Here is a 17,104-nt window from a genome sequence, read left to right on the forward strand (position 1 = left end):
TCTGCCATTGTCAGCCTTGTGTAAACCGCTAGTTGAAAAAGTACAAAAACGATTTTAATGAGAAAAAAATCACATTTGACTAGTTTCTTACTAAATAGTTCATTGTGTTCATGAAAATACTGAATACTATTCTGACTGATATGTTAAATAGGGAAATAAGGGCATATACAATAAAGAAATTTCTTCTTTTTTTCCTGGGAAATTTTTCACCACTCCGGATATATTATTAATCACAATTAATTAGTAATGATAGCTAATTTCATAGATTCACTCCTGAGAAAATTATATATGCCTGTAAGAAATTATAGGTATATTTCTGTAAAGTAGTCTTACCTACCGTTAAATTGTTCTGGCGGTGATTTCCCTATTTAATATTAGTTTCACAGTGATTAACATTTTATCGAATGACGAATATATACGAGGTCTGTTCAGAAAATAATCGATTTAATTTTTTTAAACTTTATTATTAATTTTATACATTATTGGTCCTTGTCTCCTTGAAAATACTTTCCTCCCCTATTCATGCACTTTTCCCAGTGAAGCAGTCGTGAATAACTTCATTTGAAATGGCCTTTAAAATCTGTGACGAATTTGCTTTAAGTCATCAATAGCCTGAAAATGTTGTTCTTTCAGCACTGATTTTAATTTCGGAACTAAGAAAAAAGGAACCAGGTCTGAGTAAGGAGGGTAAGGGAGGACAGTAATCTGATTTTTTGCGCAAAACTGACGAATTAACAAAGCTGAGTGTGCGAACGCATTGTCATTGTGCATCATTTTAATGATTTTATTTGTGTAAATGCTCAAAAATACCTCCATTTCCACGAATACAGGTCCGATATCTTTTTAGTAACGAAATTGTAATTTGTTCGAAGTTTATTGTTGAATCTGATGAAAAGCATTATTTATTCTTTCTCCTAACTGCTCAAAATGTCAAAGTTGCTTTGCTATCGCAGCCCACTATGTAATTTTAAAAAGCATTATATTCGAATATCGAAGTGTGTTCTCAGTTCGTTTTTTAAGTTTTACTCGAAAATGTTTACATAAATACATGTGCCCAATTTCAAATTATTTCACTTACTAATTTAAAAAAAAATCGTTTTAGTAGCTACTGCAGACATCTGGCAACACCGGAAAAAATTATTTGTAAATTTTTCTTAATCAAGTTACTTCCTACAACTTTGCATTTGGAAGTACTAGTTTATGCACTTACCTTTGATACAATAGAAAAATAAAGTTGATAAGTAATGGAAGTTTAAAGATAAATAATTATCGGACTGTTGAAAGACCAATAATTATTAACGATATGCATTTGAAAACATGCTAAAATTAAAAAAAAAAATCATCAAAATCGGACCTCTAGAAGGTGAGATATTAAAAATTTTTAAGAGCATCGCGGTTTTGAACTCGCCGATTAAATTTCGAGCAGGCCGAAGCGGCCGCGCTCTCTGCTTCCCCCACCACCACCACCCGTACGATTTTCTCGAATTTCTCGTTTGCATAAATAACTTTAAACACGTTTTAAAGTAGGTTGCCAATGAAGAAAAGTATTGTAATCTTAGACCTGGTAAGTACACGGAATACCAAAGGTATTTTTCGAAAAATTAGCCCGGATGTCCCAGTACGTTTAGTGTAAATGACGGTTAACTTTGATCGGCTATAACTACGTAACTAATTGACCAATCGATCTGTTTTTTTTTTAAGAAGTCTCTTTCCAAGAACTTTTAAAACCTGCTTTAAAAAATTTGATTTGATTGAATATTCACAAAGTTCTAATTGTTTATAAGTACAAAAATTCGACCAATGTTTAAACAAGCGCCAGAGCTCTCCTAATTGACGGATTCGAATTTTTCAAAAAAAGTTTGAAAGCTTGAGAGCCCTTCTATATGTGATTAAATTTTCAAGTATCTAAGGGCCTTGGTTTTTGCTGTGCAAAATTTTGAAAATTTGCAATTTTTTTTTCAAAATCTGGATTGCAAAATTATTATGCAAAATCTATCGAACCGATTTTGATGAAATTTGGTGTGATGATTCTACATAACATGAAGTTTTCTTGGGCCAAGTATAAAGGTCCTATACCCAATTTAAATACCCCAAATAAATTCCCTAAAAAGTATTGTTTTAACCCCATTTTTGCGATTTTTTCGATTTTTACCATAATAATCATGATTCATTCGATTCGTAACTAGTCATGTTCTGTAAAAAATTTAATTACAAACATTTTTTTCCTCTTCAATTTTCGCCTAAAATCAACTCTTGAAAAGATACATAATTAAGTAGGAAGAAAAATATGACATTTTTCGAATTTTAAAGTTAAGCCTCGTTTTTTTATGGGCATAGAAAAATTTTCATTTCTAGTGATATTTAAAAGCCAAGAAGCCAAAAATCTCCGTGTATATACGATTCACCCAAATATGGCTTTTTGCAACAGATACGGTCTGGACTACCAATCAATTTTCGGATTTTATGTAAAATTAAACGTTATATTAAATAACGTTGCAGTGACATTTGAACGAGTAATATATTTCTCGAATATTAACTGAAATTCCTTAATTCTAGATCTAGAGGGTCATAGCAAACTATAAAATTTATCTTCATAGATAGCTTCTACGATTTTATTCATTTTCTAAATCACGAGCTTCTATTTAATCTTTTGAGAGTATATCATGTTTTTCCTTTTCACTATTGAGGTTTTAATCGCTATTGTTATTTCAAATCCCTGTAGTTAATCAACGGAAACTACAATTGTTCAAATCACCAGCTAATATTATTGAAATCGATTAAAAAAAGATCAATAAGCCAACTTTAATTTACTTTTAGATAGTCTGAGACAAGTAAATGTATAACGTATACATACGTAAATCGGAATGTAAAAAAACCCAGATTTATACCTAGCGAGCGATTAGGATTTTAAGCTTCGTAAATAAAGTGCAATTTCTATATAAATGGTATTTGTACAACGAAAAAAATATTAATACTTTCCTTGAATATTATATCATTATTTGTATTAAATATAATAATTTGCCTCTTATCAATTTATCATTTTTTTAATTTTCAGTATTACGTAAAATCAAATAAACACCGTTTAAATGTTGTAGAGTTAATTATTTTTTCATTTCATGTCGCTGCTATGAAAACAAATGTCGAGTTGTATTCACCGATATTGATTTAACTATAAATACTTTCGCCGAGATTTTCTTTAGTAAATTGGTACATCGTGTTACGAATCTTACTCTTGTACGGGGTGACTCACAAATGTTGACCAAAAATGAAACTTCATATTCTTTGGTAAATTTTAAGGGAAGTCTTTCCTATAAAGTTTTTATCTAGGACGCTTCATTAAAAAGATACAGGGTGTAAACTGCAAAAAATATTTTAAACTTTTTCAAATAATTTAGAAACTAGTAAGTGAAATAATTTGAAATTGGGCATATATTTTTATGTAAACATTGTCCAAAACCTGACGCTTTTTTCTAAAATTTACATGCTCCAGTGGCGGAGTTACAGGGTAGTGGTGGTATATTTTTCTAAATAAAGTAGTTCACCACTACTTTACGGTAATAACCATGATATTTTTGGATTCGTCTTTCAATTTTCTACAAATTACTACTCTCTTATGTTTTTCGAAAAAAAAGCCTGATTTTCGAGTAAAACTTAAGAAACCAACTGAAAAAACGTTTACTTAAATGACATGACAAGCACTAATCATTCGGTTATTTATTCGAATAAAGAAATTAATAACATTAGTCATAATTTTAATGATTCTATTTGAGTAAAAGCTCAAAAATACCTCCATTTGCACGAACACAGGTGCGGCATCTTTTTAGTAACGAAAATGTTATTTGTTCGAAATTTATTGTTGCTTGAATCTGATGAAAAGCATTATTCGTTCTTTCTTATAAATTCTTAAGTTTCTTCACTGTATTCCAGCCATTTAACAGAACTCCTCAAAAAGAAATCCATTGAGATGAGGTCCATTGTTTCCAGTTCGTTTTTTAAGTGTTACTCGAAAATCAGCTTTTTTCGAAAAACATAAGAGTATCTAGTAATTGGTAGAAAATTGAAAGACGAATCCGAAAATATCATGGTTGTTACCGTAAGGTAGTGGCGTACTATTTTATTTAGAAAAGTATGAAGCATCTGAAGCCACTGAAGCATCTAAATTTTAGAAAATTCACCAAAGAATACGAGGTTTCACTTTTCGTCACCATTTGTGAATCACCCTGTATATTTGTAATACTTTTTCTTATAAAAACAGGTATTTACTTCTTCAGGAGAATTTAAAGGTCTTTTCTATTTGATACGTAATGTATCCACAAACCAAATCGGTTTTCATTTAAAATGAAAGGTCTAGTAGAATCTATCGCACTACATGATTCAACGTTCTAATTTTGCAATAATCGATTTACATTTGATAAAATTTCTCCATCGCCAAGAAACAAGTTTACACCGTAACTAATTGCCATTAATTTTTCGTCAATTACGGAAAAGTATCTCTCACCAAATCGATACAATTAATTTTTTCAGATAAAAATTGTGCCATCAGCACACAAACACGGAATATCGAGAACCTTGAGAAATTCATCATACTTTACCGACAATGATAGCGGTTGCGATGTTTTTGTTTTCAAATGCCGACGCTAAAAATTGAAGTCACGTTAACTGTTGTTAATTTAATCGATTATAAATTAATTGACCATTATGTAATGTAATAGATTGGAGGAGTAACGCCGTAGAAATAATAAAGTTCTTTACAGACTGGATTCGTATGCTGTTACTACTCTAACAACGTGCAACTTAGCTCCCTGAGGTGTACATTTTTATTGTGCTTGAACATATATTTTACTGCGTCTACAAGAATTGCTGATGAGATTTTTTCCATGGAATTTCATATAACTTTCAGTTACGTTATCAGTTTTCCGACCTTTGTGTAATTTCACTACAAACAAATCAACACCAGAATGTGCCAAAATTGAAGCAGATGAAACAATGCTTGGTAAATCCTGGGTGTAGTAAATTCAAGAAAGACCTCTAACAAGTTCCACCATATCCAGTCCCAAAATATTCAGAGATGTGACAAAAAATTCTCGTACAACTTTTGTTTCGGTATTTGGCAATATAATACGGAAAAGGGATATCAATTCCTGTTATCTATAGGCTGTCGTCGGTATTTGATCAGGGTGAAAATATTCAACTGTAAATGGTTTCCCAAAAGAAACGCAGAATTTCATATGAAGAAAAAATATTTTATTAATTAAAAGTTGGCAAAGGTTTTACATGTTTTTAAAGGGTAGACATTGCCATTAATATGGCATACTCGGCTTCTTTTAAGAAGATTATGTTTCACGTTTCCTTATACTGACTGAATTTCGTTTATAACTCCGAATTCCTGCCTTTTCAGGAATGCTATTCATTTGATCAGAATAAACTTTGGATGAATCCCCACAGGCAAAAGTCGCATGACGTAAGATAGCATGATCTTGCTTGGTGGCCAAGTCACTTTACTCTTACGCGAAATGAGTCGTCCATTAAATTTCTGCCGTAATAAGTAGATAGTTTCACGTGCCGTATGACAGGTGGCACCATCCTACTGGAACCACATATCGTCCAAATCTATGCCATCGAAATGAGGCCACAAAAATTTCAATAGCATCTCTCGATATCATTCTCCATTGACAGAGATGTAGATGTTTTGTTAAAATCCACTACATTGTGCTTTTTTAATTGCAGTGACCGACAGCGTACTGAGGTTACGGGAATTTCTGCCACACTATCACTCACCGTAGCAATATTTTCGTCTGAACAGCCAGTATCGGGCCGGCCTGTTTTTTTATTGTGTGCAACCGAACCTGTTTCTTCACAGTTGTTTCATTCGAGGCGTTCTTTCTATTTCTAATTAATTTGCGCACAGTCTCAACTACACACTCTCCGTACTTGTAATTAATTTTTACTATCTTCACTCGCTCATTTGTCGTATAGCGCTTTATTTTGTCTAACAGTAACGTGTTTACTTCGAAATGGCACACAATTCAAAACTTGCGTTACTTGTGGGACACCTTTTATATTTTTAACAATCTTAATCGATGCAAGTTATGTATGTAATTCGGACCATAAACGATCATTATGGTCCACCCTGAGTTATCAGAAAAACCATGTTGATCTTATAACAACTATTAAAATATCCAGTTTTAGTGTGAATGATACTAGTACTGTTATAATAGAAGAATTATTATTATTTTATTTTATTGATCTCCCAAAATATAGAATCGAATAGTACAGTGTTTGCGGAGCTTAAAGTGAAAACGGAACACGGTAGCAGATCTTGTTTTAACAAAAAACAACCTTGATGATTTATAAAAGAGTTATGTATATGGATGAGACTTTTTAGGGATCCCAGGTCAAATTCCTTAACCATTTCGTCTGTGATGATACTGCAATGTGTAAGGTTTCGATTACCTATACAAAAAAATTAATGGGAATATCAGCAAACAGTTCACATTTATGATTTTTATAAAACTGTTTCTAGTGTTATTAGTTTTTTCCTTTTGTTGGTTATTTTGCCAGCCGTGAAAAAATTCAAAAAATTAATGAAACAAAACCTTGCGTCAAAAGTGATATTTAGAGCTGTCATAATTGGCCGCGCACCAAAGGCTAATCAACATAAAATACAATGACACGTAAATTGTTATAGAATAGAATATTTATTGGTCTGCATTCATACATAACATATTATGGTAGCAAGTCAAAGAAACACACAATCATAAAAACAACAATTTAAGAAAATACAACTAAAGCACTAGACTAATTGAAATACACATTGACCTAACAATAAAATTTGCTTTATAACGTAATAAACGTCAAAGTGAAAGCAATCACTAAAAGTCATTAATGCTAACATAAAGTCACTAACGGAATAAAAACATTTTGACAACAAATAATTCTTTATACACAACTTAAATTTAACAAAACATAGTGATTTTACATGTGATGGGAGGACATTGTACATGTTTAAATTTAGGTAAGGAATTTCTCGCAGTCAGTGCTAAGCGATATCTAGGTAGCCGCAAGAATTTAGAAGTACGAGTACAGTAATTATGTATATCCGATTGAACCGTGTAACTGACAATATTCTTATGAATATCTAACAGTAATAAACAAATAGCGATGGCAAGGGCATAATTGCAAGGTTCACAAAAAGTTGGTGACAGTGATCTCTATTACCTACGTTGGACAGAATACGAATGGCTTTTTTGGATTCTAAAGGACTCAAGTCAGTTTAGACCAAGTCAATTTTAACAAATTTATGTTCTACATGCCCTGGAGTAGTGGTATATGCATCGTTGTCATCGGTTCCACAATTTGGATGGGATCCTTTATAGATCGCATCATCAGGTATGTTTCTACCCTTACTCCAGCGAAAGTTATTCGCGGCGGTGATAAAATATCTTAGTCTGAAGAGAACGAACGTTCGACATCTACTCATATAATATTTGTATAATTAAATAATCTACTTCCAAGCTGGTCCGATATGTTAATTTCCACTCGGGGTTGTATTTATTCTAGTAGGAACGAAATGTTCTATTATTTACTATATCAAATGGTAAATTACATGCTTATTATTATTTAAAAAACCAGTGGCGTACGATTTTTTTTCAAAAAAGGTCCTCTGCTCCCCTAATAACTACGCCACTGGAGTATATTTTGGAATAAGTTATCCATGAAATAATTGTTCCTTCTTAAAAAAATGTCATCCCCCAAATGTATCACTAAATATTTTTTGCCAGTGAAGTTACAGAAAAAATCTTATAAATATTTGAAACTTTTAACACCCTGTATCTCCATAGGGAAGCGTCCTATCAAAAAATTTTATAGAACAAAAGTTGATTATTTTCATCGGTAGAATACGCCATTAAAGTTTGGCAAAACTTATTATTGGTGTATTACCTTGTGTTTTGTATACGTCTACTTTTTCAGAGTGAGATTTTTGGTTAGGCAAAACTATTATCATAAAAATAATAGGCCTTTGGGTTTATTTCTTTATTTTTTTTTTACATTTGACAAAATGTTCGATGATTAAAGAAAAACGGAAAATATGCCTCAAATAAATAACAGACAATATCATATCCTACATTTAGGTAGTGCTGCTTTCTTTTCGGCAAACCTGCGTATAGACATGTAGACACGTCATAGTTCTTCTTGGGCAATTCGGTGAGTTGTTAAAGAAATGATAATGGAATTTGAGAGCGGATGAGATACGGGTAGTTCTACGTGACGTTTGGCACTCTTGTACCCGTATAACTGGTCCAAATAAGACGGCACATAAGGGAAAAAACTTCGTTGTATTAACCAATTAATTTAAAACAAAGTGATTAAACTAAATATTGTATGAAAGGCAAAGTGATGTGCAATTCATTTAGAAAACATATTATTAATCATTTTTAATTTAAATATTTATAATAATTGTAATATTTGTTATTTATTAAGCATTTAAAGAAGGTGAAAGTATTCAGTGGTTGTTTAAAATGGAAAGTACTCTTCTTTTCCTAAATCTTTATTCATAAATAACTTTTATTTCATTAGCTGGCCTAAATGCTCTGCTCGTTTTAAATTAACTATTATCTAATTTTCGCTGACGTCACTTGTATCTTAGAACTACCGCTTGTCGTCACTGATTTAGGTAAAAATGTAGGTACTGAAATAAAATTATTGATATTTGATAAGATTAACTATTTTCGGAAAACAATGGATGGAAATTCGAAAACAATATTAATATACTAGGCGGTATCTGTTATGGTTTGGGTGAATCGTATATCTACGGAGATTTTTGTCTTTTTGGCTTTAAAATATAACTAGAAATGAAAATTTTTCTAAACTTGGGCTTAACTTTTGGCGGCACAATATGTTAAAAAAATTCGAAAAAATGTCATATTTTTCTTCCTATTTAATCTTCTCTTTTCAAGAGTTAATTTTAGGCGAAAATGGAAGAGGAAAAAAATGTTTGTAATTAAATTTTACAAAATATGACTAGTTACAAATCGAATGAATCATGATTATTATTGTAAAAATCGAAAATATCGACAAAATTGGGGTTAAAAAACATTACTTTTTAGGAAATTTTTTTGGGGTCTTTAAGTTGGGTATAGGACCTTCATACTTGGCTCAAGAAAAGTTCATTTCATTTAGAATCATCACACCGAATTTCATCAAAATCGGTTCTATAGATTTTGTATAATAATTTTGCAATCCAAATTTTGAAAAAAATTGCAAATTTTCAAAATTTTGCACAGCAAAAACCAAGACCCTTAGATACTTGAAAATTTAATCACATATAGAAGGGCTCTCAAGTTTTCAAACGCTTTTTGAAAAATTCGAATCCGTCAATTAGGAGAGCTCTGGCGCTTATTTAAACATTGGTCGAATTTTTTTACTTATAAACAAATAGAATAACTGTGAATATTCAATCAAATCAAATTTTTTAAATCAGGTTTTAAAAGTTATTGGAAAGACGCTTCTTTAAAAAAAAATCAGATCGATTGGTCGATTAGTTACGTAGTTATAACCGATCAAAGTTAACTAAATGTACTGGGACATCTGGGCTAATTTTTCGAAAAATACCTTTGGTATTCCGTGTACTTACTAGGTCTAAGTTTCCAATACTTTTCTTCATTGACAACCTACTTTAAAACGTGTTTAAAGTTATTTATGCAAGCGAAAAATTCAAGAAAATCGTATGGGTGGTGGTGGGGGAAGCAGAGAGCGCGGCCGCTTCGGCCTGCTCGAAATTGAATCAGCGAGTTCAAAACAGCGACGCGCTTAAAAATTTTTAATATCTCAGCTTCTAAAGATCCGATTTTGATGATTTTTTTAATCGATATCTCGCCATTTAAAAAAAAAACAATTAGCGTATTTTCAAATGCCTTTCGCTAATAAATTATTGGTCTTTCAACAGTCCGATAATTATTTATCTTTAAACTTTCTTTAATTATCAACTTTATTTTTTTATTGTATCAAAGGTAAGTGCATAAACTTATATACTGTTTATCAAAGATCAAAAACAAATTTATTTAAATATTCTAAAATAGTTTATACAACATTTATTTTCAAAATATGTCAAAATTTAGTAATTATTAATTTAATCATCATTTCATTTGTGATTAAAGTATAATTCAAATATTATGTACTGTTTAAAATATAAGCAAATGATAAACTAACTCATTATATCACAAAAATACAAAATTATAGCACAAAAATTCGACCAATGTTTAAACAAGCTCCAGAGCTCTCCTTATTGACGGATTCGAATTTTTCAAAGAACTTTTGAAAGCTTGAGAGCCCTTATAATGTGATTAAATTTTCAAGTATCTAAGTGCCTTGGTTTTTGTTGAGCAAAATTTTAAAAATTTGCAAATTTTTCTTCAAAATCTGGATTGCAAAATTATTGTGCAAAATCTATATAACCGATATTGATGAAATTTGGTGTGATGATTCTACATAATATGATCTTTTCTTGATCCAAGTATAAAAATCCTATACCAACTTAAAGACTCCAAAAAAAAATCCCTTAAAAGTAATGTTTTTTAACCCCATTTTTGGCGATTTTTTCGATTATTACGATAATAAGCATGATTCATTGGATTTGTAACTAATCTTGTTTTGTAAAATTTAATTACAAAAATTTTTTTCCTCTTCCATTTTCGCCTAAAATCAACTTTTTTATGCGCATAGAAAATTTTTTATTTCTAGTAATATTTTAAAGCCAAAAATCTCCGTGGGTATACGATTCACCCAAATATGGACTCTTTGGAACAGATACCGGCTGGACTATAAGTGAAACCGACAATAAATAGACGGATTCATACCAAATAAAAATCTGGGATATTAATGGGTATCATTAAAAATATTTGTCATACAATTTTTTTCTTTATCAAGCCCATTAGAATATCCTGTACCATATTTGGAAGCCGTCATAATTAAACCTATAATCTATGACCAATGACGTCACACTGCACAATCCTGCATTTAACCCTTGCCAACTGGGCACCATAGCTGGAAATAGTACTTGTTCGAGAAGCTAATCACATGGTACTTGTACGGCTGCGACACGTACTTACTGCCAAATATATCCGGTAATATCTATTAATTTTTATTGTATACGATCCTTCCAGGGCCGTACATGTAGCCGGCGTCGATTAACTTTGTGTTTAATTTTATTAATGACAAGTAATTGATGTCATATCGTAGCTATCTAATGCCTCTTCCTGACCAATCTTGGCGGCGATGAAAATCGATTCCGAGAAAGGGACCCAAGTTTCTTCCATTACTTCTGTAAAATATGTCTTGTTTCTTAGCTTTTCTAGTAGTTTTTACTGATGTTTTGAATAGTGACTTTATACAAATGTAGTACAAGGTACATAGTGTTATGTAAAAGTGTTTTTAAATCATAAACAAAACAATTTAATATTCTGTCCTATCTTCTATCCTTCATCGAGCCCCACACTCATGTCGAGGAAGTTAATTTGAGCAAGGATTAAGTGTATACAGAGTGCTGCGTACCAGTCGGGATCGAAATTCAATGCGTCGAAATAATATTTTGATTGGAAATTGGCGATGTTTTGCTTTACAAAGTGCCCTTTACATTAATTTGCATCATAGTGTCATCAATAGTTATTATAAAATCACTTTCGATAAAACAACTGCAAGTTAAACAGAATTCTACCAATTCTACTCATTAAGCAAATTTTTGTTACCTTAGCGCCAATACTTGCAGTTCTGATTAAAAATTGTTTAATAATCGAACAATTAAATTGATACAATTTCAGGGTTTCCAAACATCTTCCAGTAATAAACTATATATTTCTTCAACAATAATGCACATTCGTACCTCATGCTATGCACGCTTGCTCAGTAATGGCTGATGCTGTTCTATTCTACATGCTGCGTTAACTGTTGAGCATTCAGTAGTGAATAATATTTTGTTTGTGTTTCACATTTCATACCTACTGAATTTTTAGTTCCTTCTAAATACAATCGTGTATATAAATTTAATTCTGGATAGCAAATATTTTGAGAAATATGAAAATAAATTATTAAATTTTCACAATTTTGTCACTTCATAACATTGTAATAAAATTTTGGAATAGTGATATATACTGAATAGGTATAATATACAGGATGTTTGTAATTGCGAAATATTTTAGGGGGTGGTTGCCGAAGTTATTTTGCGAAAAAAAGTTCGTATAAACGTAGGTCGAAATATGCTTCGTTTCTGAGATACAGTGTTTCATTTTGAATTTTTTATTTATTTTTATTAATTATTTCAAAAAGTATTGAAGATATTAACTCGAAAGTTGATGGTTGTATTTTATTTAGAAATATTCACATCAACCTACTAGATAATGTATCAATAGAAATTAAAAATACGCAACTTGCAATAAAGTTTTATTTTTTTCCTCAAAAACGGTGCATCCAACGAAAAAAATTGAAGAGACCAATTTCATTCAGAATTGATGGAGGATTTCTAAAAAAATATCAAAACGGGAAAAAATCAGTGAAGTACCATTTTTTTTTTATTAAAAAAGTTGTGGCATTCTCGCACGAACGCCACTGGTGCAAGTAGGTAGAAATATTCGGATCACCCCAAAAAATGCACATTTATCCCTCCAAAGAGTTTTTCAAATTTCAAATCAATATCTTTAAAACTCTTTGAAATAAGTAATAAAAATAAATAAAAAATTAAAATTTAAAGTTTCGGCAACGAAGCATATTTCGGCAACCACTCCCTAAAATATTTCGTACTTGTTTTTAAACACCCTGTATAACATTAACTATTTTCAAAAAAAATGAAAGCTTCTTACTAGTTTCAAGCAAGATTTTTCTCTCAGTGTAAGCGACGGTTGTTGCTGTTAGATCATCTCCAAGAATTTTTGGTTATTATATTGCCAGACGTGTACCGTGCAGGTATTTTGTATGCTAAAAAAATTCAGAATTTGTAAAAATTGGCGTGTGCGCATTACTATCAAATTGAATGGTGCTATGAAGTAAAACATGCTGGCGTGAGACAATGTCAAGTTTAAAGGCGGTACTGCATCAATAACCGAAGTGATTATTAATTGCAAGACACGGTCTCGCTGTCGGAGAGAAAAATATGTTGAAAAAAACTATATCACGTACCTGCATCGTGATCAACATCTTTTTTTCCGGGTACGTGCATATAATTTTATTTTAAAGGCGTATGTAGTAACATACGACGTATTTGGAAATTTCATATCTATCTTGAAGGATTCAAAATTTGTTGTTTCTGAGATCATCATATAATAAGTTGCTTATATTAATTTTGTATAAACTAATTGTGTTAAATTTGGCCAATAATCGTTGTTTGTTGAGGTGTTTGGTTTCACAAAGGCTGTTCTAAAATTCACGCAAGAAGCATTTTTTTATAGAAAACAGAGGTTTTTAATTAAAAATCGTAAATTTTTTATTGTTTCACGGAGTATACAGTATAGGGAATAGCATATCGGGTAAATGGCCACTATGGCTTTGCTTACCTTTCAACAATATGTCTGAAAATTTTACTCATTATAGAGTTCCTACATAAGACTATTCTTTCCTAGGTTATGAGGTTATTAAAGAGTATGGGCTACGAATACTCGTATAAACCTCTACAGACAAAATTGAAATGCACGTAGAGCCTATACTAGACTATAGCTGACCCCCAAGATTGCACAGGAGAAACCTGTAACATACTATGCACGTCCCCCAAGATTTCCAACCCTGAGCGTTCTTCTAAAAGAAGTCTATATTCGTTGGTATAGGTTTAAGGCTCAAGAAGCATGCTTGGCTCGAACATACTGTGTTTCAGGGTTTTAACGCGCATAAGTCTCTTTCTTACCGGGTTATGGGATATTGGGATTATGGCATTTTGAGGTTATGGGGTTTAAGGGTTTAAGGGATTAAAGAGTTAAGGGGTTATGGGGCTATTGGGATTGAGTGGTCAATGGACAGAGGATTTATTGCGTTTTTGGGCCTATTTTTTGAGGTTATAAAAAATCCTGACGAAATGGACCCCGAGTTTGGATTCAGCGACCCCAAAAACATATGATGTGTGTTATTTTATGCTTTTATTCCTATTGTATCTTACTAGTAATAATTCTACATATTAGGTTTAAATATGTTTTAAATCACATTTTTTAGGATTTCCAGATTTATTGTAACCGAAGTCCAGTATTTTTGTGTCCCATAAGCTTTTGTCTTTTATATGATTTTTGATTCTACGATACGTTCAAAGTAACATATCCTGAATCGCTTTCAAGGAAAAGTCTCAAATGTGTAAGGAAATTAGACACAAAACCAAGATTTTTCCATATGCAGAATCATCAGAAGTGTTTGTTTAACTTTTTAATTTGCGTCAATCATTCACCGGTATCTGTAAATGTAATCGAAAAAATGGCGGCGTACACAAAAAATTATCAAAGACGTCCGCACTGGCCCTCTTGATTACACACTTTACTCTACACAAAGGAGATAGGACACAAGTGCTTACATACTTGTAGATAACTGTGTAAATTACGTGGATTGTTCGTTGATATCTTCCAAGATAATCGGTTCAAGGCAAACTTATAGAGAATATACGGCAAAATGATGCATTAGCCCTCTCGTGATTCGCCTTTGTTTTTATTGGATTCACGTCAACACTGCATTGATGGATTGGGGATAAAAATAACGGTATATACCAGATTTATAGGATTGATTTTGTGACTGTTCCATTACTTTAATACGAACAACAAACACCTTTTTTATTTTTTGTGGGAGTTTGAACTAATTACAGGGTATTATTTGATACTTTCATTGTGACATTTAAAGTTACATTTATTTTAAATTTTAAAATGGGACACAATTTCCTTAGGAGTACAGATTACAGAATGATATTAAACAAGCTTAATAAGCGCCTGGAAATTTTCATAGCAAAAAAATTTAATTTAATATTTAGTTTACAATGTTTATCTATTAAATAGATTAGACTTATGAAAGGAATTTTTAAATTTGTAATGTGCAGTCAATTTAACTCGACTTGCAAAATTCATTTGAAAGCCACTGAATACGTGGGCTCTCGTAGTTCGCCCCTAAATCTGTAAAGTGTTTACAGCGGTGGTTATGGTCACCGTCGTGCAGTATTGAAAGACGGAGTGGGAGTAGTGCATATTTCCTATGGCTCTGTTTAGTTCGCCAGTAACCAAATGATAGCTATTCACTGCTTTTTTCTTATTAAACGTAATTTGTTGAGATGTGGTTTAAAATTTTTGTTACCTACGTACTGTTTTTTGTGTTTTTTAAAATATGGTAAAAGTTTAAATTAGATTTAGACTAGGCGGTATCTGTTTTGGTTTGGGTGAATCGTATATCCACGGAGATTTTTGGCTTTTTGGCTTTCAAATATCACTAGAAATGAAAATTTTTCAATGCGCATAAAAAAAACTTGGGCTTAACTTTTGGCGGCACAATATGTTAAAAAAAATCGAAAAATGTTACATTTTTCTTTCTATTTAATTAATATGTATCTTCAAAAGTTGATTTTAGGCGAAAATGGAAGAGGAAAAATATGTTTGTAATTAATTTTTTTACAAAACGTGACTAGTTACAAATCGAATGAATCATGATTATTATGGTAAAAATCGAAAAAATCGCAAAAATGGTGTTAAAAAACAATACTTTTTAGGGATTTTTTTTTTGGGTATTTAAATTGGGTATAGGACCTTTATACTTGGCTCAAGAAAACTTCATGTTATGTAGAATCATCACACCAAATTTCATCAAAATCGGTTCGATAGATTTTGCATAATAATTTTGCAATCCAGATTTTGAAAAAAAATTTGCAAATTTTCAAAATTTTGCACAGCAAAAACCAAGGCCCTTAGATACTTGAAAATTTAATCACATATAGAAGGGCTCTCAAGCTTTCAAACTTTTTTTGAAAAATTCGAATCCGTCAATTAGGAGAGCTCTGGCGCTTGTTTAAACATTGGTCGAATTTTTGTACTTATAAACAATTAGAATAACTTTGTGAATATTCAATCAAATCAAATTTTTTAAAGCAGGTTTTAAAAGTTCTTGGAAAGACGCTTCTTTAAAAAAAAAAAAAGGAACGATTGATCAATTAGTTACGTAGTTATAGCCGATTCAATTTCGAGCAGGCCGAAGCGGCCGCGCTCTCTGCTTCCCCCACCACCACCACCCGTACGATTTTATTGAATTTCTCGCTTGCATAAATAACTTTAAACACGTTTTAAAGTAGGTTGCCAATGAAGAAAAGTATTGTAATCTTAGACCTGGTAAGTACTCGGAATACCAAAGGTATTTTTCGAAAAATTAGCCCGGATGTCCCAGTACATTTAGTGTAAATGACGGCTATAACTACGTAACTAATTGATCAATCGATCTGTTTTTTTTTAAAGAAGCGTCTTTCCAAGAACTTTTAAAACCTGCTTTAAAAAATTTGATTTGATTGAATATTCACAAAGTTCTAATTGTTTATAAGTACAAAAATTCGACCAATGTTTAAACAAGCGCCAGAGCTCTCCTAATTGACGGATTCGAATTTTTCAAAAAAAGTTTGAAAGCTTGAGAGCCCTTCTATATGTGATTAAATTTTCAAGTATCTAAGGGCCTTGGTTTTTGCTGTGCAAAATTTTGAAAATTTGCAATTTTTTTTTCAAAATCTGAATTGCAACATTATTATGCAAAATCTGTCGAACCGATTTTGATGAAATTTGGTGTGATAATTGTACATAACATGAAGTCTGCTTGAGCAAGTATAAAGGTCCTATATCCAATTTAAATACCCCAAAAAAAATCCCTAAAAAGTATTGTTTTTAACCCCATTTTTGCGATTTTTTTCGATTTTTACCATCATTCATTCGATTTGAAACTAAAATTTTATGTTTAAAATTTAATAACAAATATTTCTTTCCTCTTCCATTTTCGCCTAAAATCAACTCTTGAAAACATACATAATTAAATAGGAAGAAAAATATGACATTTTTCGATTTTTTTTAACATATTATGTGCCCCCAAAAGAAGCCACGTGTTTTTTTATGTTTTTTTTATGTGCATA

Source organism: Anoplophora glabripennis, unplaced genomic scaffold (assembly GCF_000390285.2).
Source record: "Anoplophora glabripennis isolate ALB-LARVAE unplaced genomic scaffold, Agla_2.0 scaffold645, whole genome shotgun sequence".
Lineage (NCBI taxonomy): Eukaryota > Metazoa > Arthropoda > Insecta > Coleoptera > Cerambycidae > Anoplophora > Anoplophora glabripennis.